Source organism: Macrobrachium nipponense, chromosome 28 (genome assembly GCF_015104395.2).
Source record: "Macrobrachium nipponense isolate FS-2020 chromosome 28, ASM1510439v2, whole genome shotgun sequence".
Classification (NCBI taxonomy): Eukaryota; Metazoa; Arthropoda; class Malacostraca; order Decapoda; family Palaemonidae; genus Macrobrachium; species Macrobrachium nipponense.
In genome coordinates, this window is record NC_087217.1 from 16097150 (window position 1) to 16113325 (window position 16176).

General features: G+C 36.7%; 1 protein-coding gene across 3 annotated transcripts in view; it reads left to right on the top strand.

Annotated features, from left to right (window-relative positions):
• The window catches only part of LOC135201459 (uncharacterized), a 206380-nt gene that overhangs the window by 48188 nt on the left and 142016 nt on the right, over positions 1-16176 (top strand). The window contains exon 1 of one of the 3 annotated variants that reach the window (XR_010311540.1): positions 10426-10623. The exons of 1 other annotated variant lie outside the window; for it this stretch is intronic. The gene's annotated coding sequence lies outside the window, so the exon portion shown is untranslated. Of the gene's footprint in view, positions 1-10425; positions 10624-15935; positions 16165-16176 lie in introns of those variants that run through there. One more of the 3 variants, XR_010311544.1, reaches the window with a different exon arrangement.

Consider the following 16176-nt stretch of genomic DNA (forward strand, 5'->3'; position numbering starts at 1 on the left):
ACAACTTAACCTGATGTAATCCGGGGACTACCCGTAATAGTTTATTAATTATGTAACGGATTTTGGAAATGTCAATCCAATGACTTCATCATTCATTAGCTCAAAAAACACAAGAGGCCTAACATGGTACGCAACTGCATATCTGCCCTTGACGGAAGGGAAGGTTTTAGTTCCTTGTTGGACGAGTGTGTTGCGTGCTCGCCAACAGTTTCGGTAGTCGTGAGTTCGATTCTCCACTCCTCCAACATGGAATCAGAGGAATTTGTTTCTAGTGGTTAGTAATTCATTTCTCGATATATTGTGGTCCAGATCCTACAATAAGTTATAGGTCCTGTTGCTAGTTAACCAGTTGGTTTCTAGCCACGTAAAAATATCTAATCCTTCAGGCCAGCTCTAGGAGAGCTGTTAATCAGCTCAGTGTTCTGGTTAAACTAAGATATATCTAAGAACTTGGGAAAAAAAAGAGGAAGGTGTTGGATTCCCTTGCATGGTGGTAGTGGTTAAAAAGCAGCCAATAAATAGTTGGAGACATGTTGGATAAATGATGAGGAAAGTGGAAGAAAACTAAAATGAATAACTAGATAAGTAGCAAAATATTTGGAGCAATTTCTACAAAAGAAAATGGTCAATGTTTATGAATAAATAAGTAATGAATAAGTAACATAGTCAATTAGAAAAGATGCATAGACAACTACAGAAATAATTGAAGCGATTATTAAAAAAATACTAACATGCATATCTTCATTCATATCAATCGTGATATGTTTTACAATAAACAATTTGTCTCCTTAGAGGGTTAGCGCCGTCAGTGCACCTCATACGATGCACTGTAGGCATTACAGAAGGTTCTTTGCAGCGTGCCTTCGGCCCCTAGCTGCAACCCCATTCGTTCCTTTTACTGTACCTCCTTTCATATCGCATTCTCCCTTCTTACTTATACCACCCCCTCCTAATAACTAATTCATAGTGCAACTGCGAGGTTTTCCTCCTGTTACACCTTTCAAACTTTTTACTGTCAATTTCCGTTCCAGCGCTGAATGGCCTCGTAGACCCTAGTGCTTGGCCTCTGGTCTAAATTCTAAATTCAATCAAGAAATTCCATTTATATATTCAGTAAATTCAGTCACGAGGGAAATTAAACAACGTTCAGTCAATTCATTTCAGGAGACAATGATCATCGAATATATCCGTCGACGCTGATTCATAGCTTTGAAATGAAAGCCCGTCTCGAAGTCATGTCTCTCGGAGAATCATGTGTCATGTTACACTTGAGTCACCTCAGTAGAATCCCTCCCCCTCCCCCCCCCCCCCCGCCAAAAAAAAAGAATAGCACTTAAACACACAGATATTGTGTAATGTTTTGAGCGTAACTTTTTTTTTTTGTATGAGAGAAATACGTAACTCGAGATTGGTATTATATGAAAGTGATCGCTTATTTTTTTTAATTGTTACTGCTATTCTTTTGTTACGTAACTTCAGCATCGATGGACGGAAGGTTTAAAGTGTTGTCTTTGTAATTTTATGTAAGGTGTATGTGCGATATTGCCTGCTCTTTGACTGTATTGTTTTGATGAAAAATTTCAGCGTCGATGGACGGAAGGTTTAAAGTGTTGTCTTTGTAATTTTATGTAAAAATTTATGTGGGAGATATTGCCTGCTCTTTGACTGTATTATTTTGATGAAAAATTATATCATTCGAAATTTATGAGCTCATCCTAAGGCCGTGAATATTGCTACAAAAATACTACAAAAAAAAAAAAACATGCAACGAAAAAAGATGTCTTAATGTAAATTAAATGGAAAAGATATAAGATAAACTACAATGCACTAGAACTAAAGAAAAAACTAAATGACTTTAGATTAAAAACTAAAGGTAATAAACTAGATAGTTACTAGGAGTAATATTGTTTATACAAAAACAAGATGTAAACAAGAAAAACAGTAAAATCAACAAGTGAACTTTTTCATACTAAGAAAAAACAAAATCATGCAGTTGCTTGTTGTAAACTAGACAGGTTATCCTCATATGTTTTATTGTCTTTGCGAAAAGAGATTCAGAAATCAGAAGGTCAAGTCTTTTGAACAAAAGGACAGTATTGTAAACTCCTGGTTCAAAAATGTATTATATTTGTATTTATTTTTCCTAATTTTATTGTTTATCTGTTTTGGTTTACATGTTTGTGCTTTAAATTTTTACTTATTCATTCATAATTATTCTTAACTTTCATATATTTTTATTTTTTCAAGTGATCCTGGGTTGAAGAGGGTTCTCTTACAGCTGTAAGTTAAGTATATCTTAGTTTAACCAGACCACTGAGTTTATTAACAGTTCTCCTTAAGGCGGGCCAAAGGATTGGTTACCTAGCAACGGGACCTACAGCTTCTTGTGGGATCCGAACCTCACTATATCGAGAAATTAATTTCTAATCACCAGAAACAAATTTCTGTGATTCCACGTTGGCAGAGCGGGGAATCGAACTCGGGACTACCGAATCGGTAGGCGAGCACGTAAACCACTCGTCCAACGAGGAATTGTCTCACTCGCACAGTTGAAAATAATGGTTAAGAGATAGAGAAAATCTTCTAGTTGAATGATGGATGTCTTTCAAACTTTGTCTTAAATAAATAAATAAATTAAAAACAGCTGGTCTCTTTTATCGGTGATCCCCCCCATAAACGGAATCTCGGAAATTGTGTAAGACTTTCTGGCAGCTTTTTCGAACCAGATAACTGCAGAGTCCAAGGCGAGCCCCTCAGTGGCGTGGTCGGTTTGGTCTTGGCCTGCCACCTCGATGACCACGAGTTTGATTCTCGGGCATTTTATTGAGGTGTGAGAGATGGTGTAATTCTGGTGATAGAAGTTCACTCTCGACGTGTTTCGGAAGTCACGTGAAGCCGCTGGTCCCGTTGCTGAATAACCATTGGTTCCATGCAACGAAGAAACACCATACAAACAAACAATGTCTAAGGTCAGGTGTTTTGATTTAATGCTCTATGTAGGCGGTGCTTTTCGTCTCGCTGTCTAGATTTTTTTTTTTTTCACTTCGAGATTTTACAAGCCTTGCTTACATGAGAACGGAACTCTTGTTCCTTATTTTACGTTAGCATTAGATTGGAGGTCTGCATCAGGGGTCCTCTGTGACAAGAAGGTCCCTCTGAAATTGAAGGGAAAGTTTCATAGGACGGTGTTCAGACCAGCAATGTTATATGAAACAGAAACAGCATGTATGAGGAAAACAGAGGAGAAAGAAGAATGGTTAGGCAGAAAATAAGATGAATTTGAGATGGATGTCGGAGTAACACGGGAGTAACGAGGGAAGATAGGACTAGAAATGAGTATATAAAAGGATCGACAAAGGTAGTTGAAATATCTAAGAAAATACAGGAGGGAAGGCTTCGATGGTATGGACACCTTTTACGAAGAGAGGAACATCATGTTGGAAGACATACGATGGAAATGGAAGTGCGGGGTAGAAGGAAGAAGGGAAGACCAAGAAAGAGGTGGCGTGATTGTGTAGGGGAAGATATGTTATGGAAAGGTATTAACGAGAACAATGCATAGGGCAGAAATCAGTGGAGACGACTTATAAAAATGGGTTAAAGCTGGGAAGAAGAAGAAGACGAAGAATAAGAAGAAGAAGATGAAGAAGAAGAAGGTTAGATTCGAGGTGTTCGAACGAGCAAGCGACGATAAGAATACATGCGAATCCTTTACTGACAATAGAAGTGAATAGGATAAAAGGTTCGAGGATCATGACAATGACCTTCTTCGGATGGAGCCAAAAGAGCGAGAAGTCAAAATCGCTAGGCCTAAAGCACTGGGGAGTCCTCTCATCCCCAAATGCCTTAAGGAAGGAATGCTAGAACGCAATTTCCTTTTCCTATTCGTTTTTAACCCCGCTCTATCAACTACTCGTCCAGTCATTTTTATTCTGACATTGTTTTATCGTTTGCTAATGCAACTTTTATAGTCTCGTTCGTACTCTTATGAAATAATTGATCGTCATTGATGTGAAATGTTTATCGCAATCGCTTTTTAATACATTTATTTCTCTGTGATATTTCGAAAGCGTTCCGTTACTTTGCATCATTATCTCTCTCTCTCTCTCTCTCTCTCTCTCTCTCTCTCTCTCTTACTTATTCTTATCACCATCCTCACAATGCTTTTTATATTGTTGTCACTCTGCTTATTTGTTGCAACTTATTCTCTGTTCCTCTTCGTTTACATTCCATATAGCTTAATTCTATAGTGGTTTCTGCACTGTTCATTATACTTATTATATAGTTATTGCTATTCTTATCGTTCTTCGGGACCTATTTTTTTTAGTTTGGTTAGGTTCAAGCTGTTTTGAGGGAATTTGAACCGTTTTCTTTTTGACAATTGACTCTAAGTTAAGGTTCGGTCATCGTTCCATTCCAATCTATCGGTACCTGTCTACATGAGTAGACAGACGTCTTCAGTGAAAGAAGACAGCGTATAAAGCCCTAGGCCTATTTTTCCTTTTGTTATTAAGAATTTATTTAAATAAATTGATACATTTTAGAGTAATTTTGATGGCAACGCATTGTAATACTAATTTTTCAATTATTATTATTATTATTATTATTATTATTATTATTGTTGTTGTTGTTGTTGTTGTTGTTGTTGATGCTTATTATTATTATTATTATTATTATTATTATTATTATTATTATTATTTTTTTTTTTGCCCTATCACAGTCCTCCAATTCGACTGGGTGGTATTTATAGTGTGGGGTTCCGGGTTGCATTCTGCCTCCTTAGGAGTCCATCACTTTTCTTACTATGTGCGCCGTTTCTAGGATCACACTCTTCTGCATGAGTCCTGGAGCTACTTCAGCCTCTAGTTTTTCTAGATTTCTTTTCAGGGATCTTGGGATCGTGCCTAGTGCTCCTATGATTATGGGTACAATTTCCACTGGCATATCCCATATCCTTCTTATTTCTATTTTCAGATCTTGATACTTATCCATCCTCTCTTTCTCTTCAACTCTGGTGTCCCATGGTATTGCGACATCAATGAGTGATACTTTCTTCTTGACTTTGTCAATCAACGTCACGTCTGGTCTATATGCACGTATCACCCTATCCGTTCTGATACCATAGACCCAGAGGATTTTTGCCTGATCGTTTTCTATCACTCCCTCAGGTTGGTGCTCGTACCACTTATTACTGCAAGGTAGCTGATGTTTCTTGCATAGGTTCCAGTGGAGGGCTTTTGCCACTGAATCATGCCTCTTTTTGTACTGGTTCTGTGCAAGTGCCGGGCATTCGCTTGCTATGTGGTTTATGGTTTAATTTTTCGTATTGCACTTCCTACATATGGGAGAGATGTTATTTCCGTCTGTCGTTCTTTGAACATATCTGGTTCTTAGGGCCTGATCTTGTGCCGCTGTTATCATTCCTTCAGTTTCCTTCTTGAGCTCTTGTCTCTGTAGCCATTGCCATGTGTCATCGCTGGCTAGTTCTTTAGTCTGTCTCATGTATTGTCCGTGCATTGGTTTGTTGTGCCAGTCCTCTGTTCTGTCTGTCATTTTCCTGTCTCTGTATATTTCTGGGTCTTCGTCTACTTTTATTATTCCTTTTTCCCATGCACTCTTTAGCCACTCGTCTTCACTGGTTTTCAGATATTGCCCCAGTGCTCTGTTCTCGATGTTGACGCAGTCCTCTATACTTAGTAGTCCTCTCCCTCCTTCCTTTCGTGTTATGTATAGTCTGTCCGTATTTGCTCTTGGGTGTGGTGCTTTGTGTATCGTCATATGTTTCCTGGTTTTCTGATCTATGCTGCGGAGTTCTGCCTTCGTCCATTCCACTATTCCTGTGCTGTATCTGATTACTGGCACTGCCCATGTGTTTATGGCTTTTGTCATATTTCCGGCGTTGAGTTTTGACTTGAGTATCGCCTTGAGTCTCTGCATATATTCTTTCCTGATCGTGTCCTTCATCTCTTGGTGTTTTATATCCCCTCCTTCCATTATTCCCAGGTATTTGTATCCTGTCTCATCTATGTGTTTGATGTTGCTCCCATCTGGTAGCTTTATCCCTTCAGTTCTCGTTAATTTGCCTTTTTGTATGTTGACTAAGGCGCATTTTTCTATTCCAAACTCCATTCTGATGTCACCAGATACAACCCTTACAGTCTGGATTAGTGTATCTATTTCCTTGATGCTCTTACCATACAGCTTGATGTCGTCCATGAACATCAGATGGTTGATTCTGTTGCCTCTTTTCTTGAGTTGGTACCCGGCATTCATCTTCTTGCTGATTAATTATTATTATTATTATTGTTGTTATTGATTTTTAACTTTCATTATTATTATTATTATTATTATTATTATTATTATTATTATTATTATTATTTTTATTATTATTATTATTATTATTGATTTTTTAATTTATTATTATTATTTTTATTATTGATTTTAACTTTATTATTATTATTATTATTATTATTATTATTATTATTATTATTATTATTATTATTATTATTATTATTATTATTATTATTATTATTATTATTAGACTAATAATAAAAAGGAAACGTCAGATAAGCACGTAAATAGACCTAGTCATAAATCACAAATAAAGCAAAAAATATCGAGATATAAAGTTGGCAAATTACCAGCTTCAGAATAATGAAATATATTTCCACAATTCTATCGATAGAACATTTCCTTGATATTTTGGTTTATCGGAAATTTCTTTTGGTCTTTTCATTCAGAAAGGGATTTTATTTTTTGTTGTAAATCTTAAACGCTATACCAGGATCGAGATAGAGGCATATACATACATATGTATGTACATACATATTTGAAAGAAAACCCAGATATATACTTACGTAAATAGATAGGACATCACTCAAATGCAAAATCTGACCCAAGTCTCAACACCGCGACCCCAGTTACAAGAAGTTACAAGGATTAGGATGTCTCAAAGACTTATTAGTCCATCCGAGGAGACATCGCGTGCTCACTTATCTCTAGGAGCAGGTTTTACTATTCATTCACAGTGTCCTAATGATCTTGTCTAGCTTTCTTTTAAACTATTCCACACTGTTGCTGGTTACGACTTTTAGCAAATCCCACAAAGAGAGAGGAGAGAGAGAGAGAGAGAGAGAGAGAGAGAGAGAGAGAGAGAGAGAGAATCTTCCGATCACGAATCTTTACAACACAGTGTGTATTTGCGATAGAGAATAAATGAGGCTTCGGAGTGGATGTGGGTTAGAAGGAAAAAAGATAAAAAAAAATAACATAAAAAAATTGAAAGATAGAAAGAGAATGTGTTGGTGATGGTAAATGAGGAGATTCTTGTTTTAAGGTATGCTGTATATGTAAATATTACTATTTTTATTAGAATGTGAGGTGATTTCTTGTTGTAGTTTGATGTTGTGGTTTATAATAGAAAAATTTATATATAAATACACATGTAAATGTATATAATACATACATACATACATACATACATATATATATATATATATATATATATATATATATATATATATATATATATATATATATATATATATATGGCGGCGGGCTGACAGCTATACATTCACACAGGGGTTCAGCAAGACTACAGCTTACATGATTATTTTATTGAGATGTTTCGTGTCCCAATACATTGGCACATCATCAGTCTGGATTTAATTTTTTATGTATTTTAAAATTTAATTTTAAAAACATTAAGCTAAATTAAAACTATCAAATACAGTTTTAATTTAGTTTTTATGGTTTAAAAAAAAAAAATTTAATTCCAGAACTGATGATGGCCCAATGTCTTAGGGCACGAAAGGTCTCAATAAACTAATTATGTGAGCTGTTATCTTGCTGGAACCCCTGTTGGTATACAGTGCGTGTGTGTGTATGTATGTATGTACACATTGAATATATGTATGTATATATATGTATATTATATATATATATATATATATATATATATATATATATATATATATATGTATATATATATATATATTTGTCGACTGTGTATGTAGGCCAATTGCGAAACTTTCACGTGATTTCAAATTTGCAGTTTTCGACACTAAAGGGGAGAACAAAAATGATAAAACTAAGCACCGATTACTTTCGTGTAATTATTATACATTTTCCAAGGAACAGTGTACCTTGAAAACGTACACCCATTACACGGGAGTACTTGGTACTTAGTTTGTCGGTTTCTCTTCTTTGTGGAGAAACTGCGAAGTACATATGCAGCTATATATCATATAGAAATATTAATATATATAATATTATATATATAGATATATATATATATATATAAATATATATATATATATAATATATATGTATGTAATGAGGATGGAGACAGAGACACAGAATTTTGGCTTGAACATCAGCACAAAGAAGAGCGAGATCATGGTTGTGAGTAAGGATGATGATTGGGTGCACATGGAGGATATGACAATCAGAGGACAGGAACTCAAGCAAGTTGAGAAGTTTGTTTACTTGGGAAGTGTGGTAACAGCAGACGGGAGGCAAATTGAAGATATACAAAGAAGAAAACTAGGAGCAGCAACGAGCTTTTGAGGTTCTGAGAAAAAACGTTTGGTCGAGGCATGAAATCAGCTTGAGAACTAAGATGAGAAATATTCAATGCAGTAGTACTACCAGTCCTGATGTAGGCTCGTCCACCTGGGCACTGACCAGAACAGAGGAGAAAAGGTTGGATGCTTTGAGATGAAGCTGCTGAGAAGAATACTTGGCATTTTAAATGGGATGATTATGTTAGAAATGAAGACATCAGGGTGAGATTGAGGCAAAGGCCAGTCAGTACCAGGTTGAAGAGGGGAAGGCTGAAATGGTTTGGACATGTTGAGAGGATGGAAGAGAATAGAGACCCCAGGAGAGCACTGAGAGCAGTACAAATAGGAAGAAGACCGCTGGGTAGACCAAGAACGAGGTGGATAGACATAATTGTCAGGGATCTTGAGGATGAAATCCAAAACTTAGAGGAAGCGAGGGAAATGGCTCGGGATAGAGACAGATGGAGAGAAACTGTATCAGCCTTATGCCACTGGCCAGTGGCTGGAAGATAAATCTAAAAATCTAAAATCTATATATTATATATATATATATATATATATGGTGTGTGTGTGTGTATCTATATATATGTGTGTGTGTGTATCTATATATATATATGTACCTATACATATATATATATATATATATATATATATATATATGTATGTATACATACATATATATAGTATATATATATACATACATATATATATATATATATATATATATATATATATATATATATATCTATATATATACTATATATATGTAATGCGCGCGCGCGTGTGTGTGAGACAGAGAGAGAGAGAGAGAAGAGAGAGAGAGAGAGAGTAAAAGAGAGATAAGGAAGGGAATTTTCAGTCAATGAATGGATTGCAAGGTATGCATTGCAAAAGAACCTTCCTATGTTCTTATGGTCGCTATTTAAAATGCCCCTGCACGAAATAGACCATACCATAAGAAAATAAGAAAAAAAGCGTAGAAGGCGAAGAATGAACAGATGAATGTGACTTATATCGAACGTTCTGTTGAACGAGTTTGCGAGTGAGTGAGAGAGCGTGTGATCTGAACGCCGTAAACTCAAATGACGAAATAAGGCTCAGGCAGCGGGCGAAGAAAAGCTGCCTGCCTACCTACCCAACAAGCTATGGCGCCCTCCCTATACACGACCCTGAACACTATCACCTGATGTGACCTCCCGGGCGGAAAGAGGAACATAACGAGAGAGCGACCGTGTTTTGTTACCGCTCGTTACGACGTCATGCTCGTCATGCTCGTTCCGTAGCAAGTGACATGACGCTCATGACATTTCTCCTCCCTTTCTCGAATGTCTGCTTGTATTATTTCCTTTCCGAAGGTGACAGATGTCACCAACATCCTGACCCTTTCGTGTGACGACCCGAAAGGTGACGGGTCCCATTATATCTCCCATTATCTTGATCCTGGCAGTGGACGATGCAAGCCCGTCTAGAAGGGATCGAGTAAGTAAGTAAGTAGCCTTTTCCTTCGTCTTTATGTAACGGGTTTGCATGTCCGGCCCTCCGTAGTGGCGCGGAACACTTTTTCCTCTCGATCATCCAACTCAGACTCGTGATCATACACCGCAGCCGGGCGAGAGGAATCCCGAGACGCGAAACTTATAGAAACCAGAACGATGATTTTGTAACAAACGTCGCAGCTGCTGCTGGTTGGTTGTCTTGAGGTCTCTTTTTGGGCGGGGTTCCTCAGGGAGGAGTCTCTCTCTCTCTCCCAACGAGGGTGCCGGGGAAAGAAGGAAGGGGAGGGGGGAAAAGGAGGCGGGGGTATGCACGCATCCATGGCCAGTTTGGGCGCGAAAGTTCAAAGTTGAAATCCGACGGCCCGGTTCTGATCCTCAGTCTTTCGACAGCTCTAGATCCGACCAGAGCTCCCTTTGGAAAGGGCAGGTTGTACTATCTCTCTCCCCCTTACCCTCTTCTGCTCCGCTTCGGAATCCGTCACTCACCGCCGTCCGCCCCTCTCTTCAGGATCCTCCGGAACCCCTGTAGCCAAAAGACCGTGCCCAGGACACGCCGCTCACAGGTACGTTCAAGCGCTGACGTCTGGGGGGCGACAGAGGCCGTTCTCGAAAGGGAGAGTGGACCTGTGAACTTTTAGGTTTTTCGAAAAAAAAAAAAACGCCTTTTTTGTCATTTGTCATGAAACGAAGGACGTCGGAAAAGGTTACGCGTTTCCCCGGGATCTTGATCGAAATTAACCCAGGACAGTTTTCAAAAAGGGGATCGTTCATTGCAGATTGTTTTTGTTTTCTTTGGGCTGTCTTGATTTCCTTCCCCCTGTAAAGTGGTATATAGGCCTTTGTGCTGTATGGGATGGACATTTTCGGGCTGCGTGGCTGAGGTCATGTTTTTGGTCTGTTGGTAGAGGAGCTCGGCCTAAAACTCTGACGTAATATTCCTTGACCTCCAAAATGGGAATTTTTAAAGTGCGATATGAAAGGCGTGACTTGGCTCTTTTGAGCAGCAGTAATTCTGTACCTTTGTGGTTGCGGTTGAAGTCAGTGATCTAATGGTTAAGTTCTTGTCAGAAATTAAAAACTGTTTTAACTACCAGGTGGAGAGAGAGAGAGAGAGAGAGAGGAGAGAGAGACGAGAGAATGGAGAGATGAGAGAAGAGAGGTTATTAACGGCACGAGATGGACTGAAGAAGGCAGGGGCCAGTAGGTTTTCAATGCCACTCTGCTGAAGTTAAAATATTCGCTGATATAAAGCAAACAAAGAAAAGACAAATGAAAACCCAATTTCAGAGAGAGAGAGAAAAAAAAAACTGGATTTCGAAAGAGAGTTTAATAGAGCAATATTCAGAATATCAGTTGCCACAGAGTTTTGCGAAACTGGAATACTTTCACGCCCCAGTGCGAACGAACACCGGTTTAAAAGTCGAATCATGGGCGATACTCGAGGCTGGCGATTAGATCAAATCATGACGGTCATTTTAAATTTGTGTTTAGTCCTAATCTAGGGTCATTGTAGTTTGGTATTTTGTCCGAATGTAGTCAATATAATGAGAATATTAGTGATTAGTCCCAGTAGCGTTGCTGGAATTCCAAGATAATTTTTTTTTTGTGGGGTCCAAAGAAAATAACACAAAACGAATGCACCAATTCTGTAATGAGTAAAATACACTATTCTCGAATGTATATATCCATGTGAATGAAGGAAAATAATAGTATTAGTAGTTAATAAACCTGTATTGGAAATCATAGAGCTCAATTTTCAATGAATTTCCAACTCTTACTATGTGCAAATATATCAAATATATTCAACACTAGCCTAATTCCTATTAACAAGTTTTAATATTCAACTAAAGTATAATATCCTCGTCATTGTAAATTTATCAAAATAGTGCATAATATCATCAATAGCACAAAAGACATGAATCCTCCAAAATCTCTCTAAAATTCCAATGTATCCCACTCCCTCTTCGTCATCTCCGCTCTCTCTCCCTGGAAATGAACTCTCAAGTGGCAGTAGGAAATTGTATTGCACTTATTCAAAACTGTAACTACAGTTGCAATAACTTCATACCCAAGTTGATAACATTAAGTTGGATCAACATATCGTGAACAAACATGGCATTTGCGTTAAAAACCTATAACTATAGTCATTCATTTATTTGCTCTAAATAAGTTGTAAGGTAACAAGAACCAGAATAATGTTATTAGATATATATAGCAAAACTAAATAAACCAAAGATTATTTCAAAACCTTTCTCAGCTAAAACATTCCAAAGACATGTAGATGTATCAAATATATATACTATTAATATTATTAGGAGTCATCAAATCCGATCAGCATAATATCATCAATAAAATATGTGTCAGTTGTCTTTAAAGCAAGAAAAGAATAAAGAAAAAAAAACATTGAAAAAATTGGGTCATTGTAGTTTGGTAATTTGTCCCAATGTAGTCATTATAACGAGGTAATGAGTCCTAATCTAGAGGAAAGTTTTTATAAACTAGTGATTAGTCCTCATCCAGATTCATTGTAATTGAGTAATGTCTTGATTTGGCATCGTTGGGAAACGGTAATTTGTGCTAACCTAGTCATTGTAATTTCGTAATTTGTCCTATTGTAAAGGAAATTTTGTAAATCGGTGTTAGTGTAATTGTAAGTTGGTAATTGTTCCTCTAAAAAAGTATGTAAATCGATGTTATTCCTATTCTAGAATCATTATTAATTGGTCTATCATAATATAGAGTCATTGTATACTGGTGATTACTCTGCATCTACAAGATCATTGTAAACTGGTGATTAGTCCTACTCTGGTTATTGTAAGGTGCTGATTAGTCCAGTTTAGAGGGTCGTTGTAAGTGAATCTAGAGTGTCATTGTAAACTGGTGATTAGGCATAATCTGCAAAGTCATTATAAAATGCTAGTGTCATTGTAAACTCAACAAATCTAGAGTCTTTGTAAATGAGTCTAGAGCTTCAGTGTAAACTGGTGATAAATCGTAATTTAGAGTCATTGTAAACTGGTGATAAGTTTGAATTTGGAGTCATTGTAAACTGGTGATAAGTCTTAATTGAGAGAGAGACTGTAAATGACTCAAGAACGTCATTGTAAACTGGTGATTAGTTTTAATTTAGGCCCGCTGTAAACTATGATTAATCTTAATTTAGAGTCATTGTAAATTGGTAATGTCTTAATTTAGAGTCATTGTAAATTGTTCTAGAATGTCATTGTATACTGTAAATTAGTCCAAATCTAGTCATTGTAAATGACTCTAGAACGTCATGATAAACCGGTGATTAGTCTTAATCTAGGGTCATTGTAAACTGGTAATTAATCTTAATTTAGAGAATCTTTGTAAACTGGTGATGCCATAATCTAGACTCTAGAGTAATTGTAAATTAATGACTGGTCCTAATAAAGATTAATTATACATTGATGTTTCTTCCAATCTAAAGAATCACTATAAATTGGTGATTAGTCGTAATCTAAAGAGCCATTGTGAACTGGTCTTAGACTTAACCTACAAAGTAACAGCAAGTTGGTGATTAGTTCCAATCGTAATATAATCATAACCAACATTGCCGATTGCTGATGAGGTCAAATCACTGAAGAAATTGGCGACGAGATTCTAGACCAGACAACCTGAAAGCAGGGACTATATAATCATAATTTTTGTCAACCAGGCGAGGTAATAGGTGGCAAAACAGGTTTTATCCCGGTCTGGATAAACTGGATGGTGGTATCAGGCATCCTAATTAGGACACTTGGTTTGGAGGATGAGAGAGAGAGAGAGAGAGAGAGAGAGAAGGGTGTTTTATTGAAACAAAAGTGGAATGTTGATTTATTCCTATATTGCAGCTTTGCATTTTTATGCAAACTTATATATATATATATATATATATATATATATATATATATGTATATATATATATATATATGTATATATATATGTATATATATATATATATATATATATATATATGTATAACTGAATCACGAAAGTTAGGAACGTGATAAGTCCATAAATAAAGATATATGCCACGAAGGAAAAATAAACGAAGGAGGATCTGCAGGATCTTTCGACGTTAAACGTCCTTTATATATACATATATAAACGTCATATATATATATATATAATTGACAGGAAGTTATTAATCTGTGATTTTAGCTGTGTGCAGTTGCTGAATTATCTTGACAAATGATGTCCAATATAATTTTTCTGTACCTGCTTCTGTATGTGTAAGTGTGAGTGTATTACGTGTATTTATAAACACACAAACACTTATGAAGTATGGTATAACACAACACTGAACGAGATATTAATAAGAGTGACGTATGCTTTCCTTCACTCTATAGCAATACGGTTTGGATTATCGTCATAATTATTGAGGGTAAAGTCTGTATATATATATAATATATATATATATAATATATATATATATATATATATATAAACATTCAGAAACGGTGACAAAACTCAAAATATCTTGACCATTCAAATTAGTAATGACATTTTTCTTACATCTTTGTCCTTTAAATGGATAATATCCTCAAAAGTGCTGTTATCAGATAGTTTCAAACAAAACCAGTTTATAATTATAACCATTTAGCGTACTTTCCGTTATCCTATTCCACCACGAGCCTTAAAAAAAAAAAAAAAAAGTCTCTGGGTATTTTGCTCTGGGGAGCTAGGGCTAGGGAGGACTGGAGGGGTGGAGGGGGTAGCGGTGGTCATGGTGGAGAGGTGGTGGTGGTGTGTGTGTGTGTGTGTGTGTGTGAATGCTTTGGTTCCCTATTGAAAGCAGATCTGGTATTTTAAACTGAAGTGACTCATTGGGTGTTGTCTTTGGGAGGAGACAAATAAATGTATTAGTAAAATCAAAGTGAACAATCAGGATCTGGATAAACACAGATGTATTAGTGTCTTTTGTACGGGAGGTAGCTTATTCAAAAGATACTATAAACTAATTTAATGTTGCAAAAACAGAAAGGAATTCAAGTACAAATAGTTTGTCCGTAACCGCTAGATATACCTAATAGGAATTTACTGTGAACAACGGAAGAAATGGAAACGTTCCACACACACACACACACACTCACAAACACACACACAGAGAGAGAGAGAGAGAGAGAGAGATAGAGAGAGAGAGAGATGGTTAGTCATCGTTATGACAAGGCATACATTCATCCAAAGCATCGGCCTATATTTCTTACTGTAATACCGAAATAATATTACACCTCATGTCTCCCACACCTCTTTTGAAATGTCAGTTTTAGAATCAAAATAAAAAGATAAATAACATTTCGTTCATCATCGAAGTTACATTCATATACCTAACATTCAAAGAATGGGAGACTGACAGACACAGTAAGTTTAGCTGCTACAAAATGAAAAACAAAATCGAGTGCAGATATTTTGTCTGTCACTGCTATTTACAGTAAGTATGGTGCTTTTAAAATATAGCCCAATTACAGTTCACTAAGAGAGAGAGAGAGAGAGAGAGAGAGATTTTGATATGACCGAGCATGTATTCGCCCAAACCGTAGGCCTGTGTTCCCTACAGCAATACCGAAGTGATCATACGCCATACATCTCTGGAAAAATCCGATTTAGAATTCTCAGTTGAAACTAGGACTACATAGGCGTAGCCTGTACTATTTATTCTACATACTTTACACTTTACACGTTTCAAGTATATTCATTAATTGGAAATGAACGAAAGCTTTACGTGAAGCTTGAGTAATACGAAAGCAAAAGGGGCAACATGTGCGCATGACTGACTGCCTTCGTCTGTGAGACAGTAACACTTCTCGGTTAATCAGAAGTTTCGCACCGAAGAAGAAAAGCGTCTTTGGAGATAAAAGCGGAACCATTCCGTGGAAATATCTCACGCTTGTAGTGGTTTGCGTCGCGTTAATGATGTGTGAGAAAATACGTGAAAAGAGAGAGACAGAGAGAAAGGGAATATCTTATGAATGGTTTCAGCTCGGTGGGGCCCAGACTGTGGTACGCATTTGATGGAGTAGTGTAACTGATCATTGACGTGTGAAATTGTTTTTTTTTCCCTGTCCACATCGGCTGCAATCCACAATGTTATGGAATGACAGGTAAGTAATTAA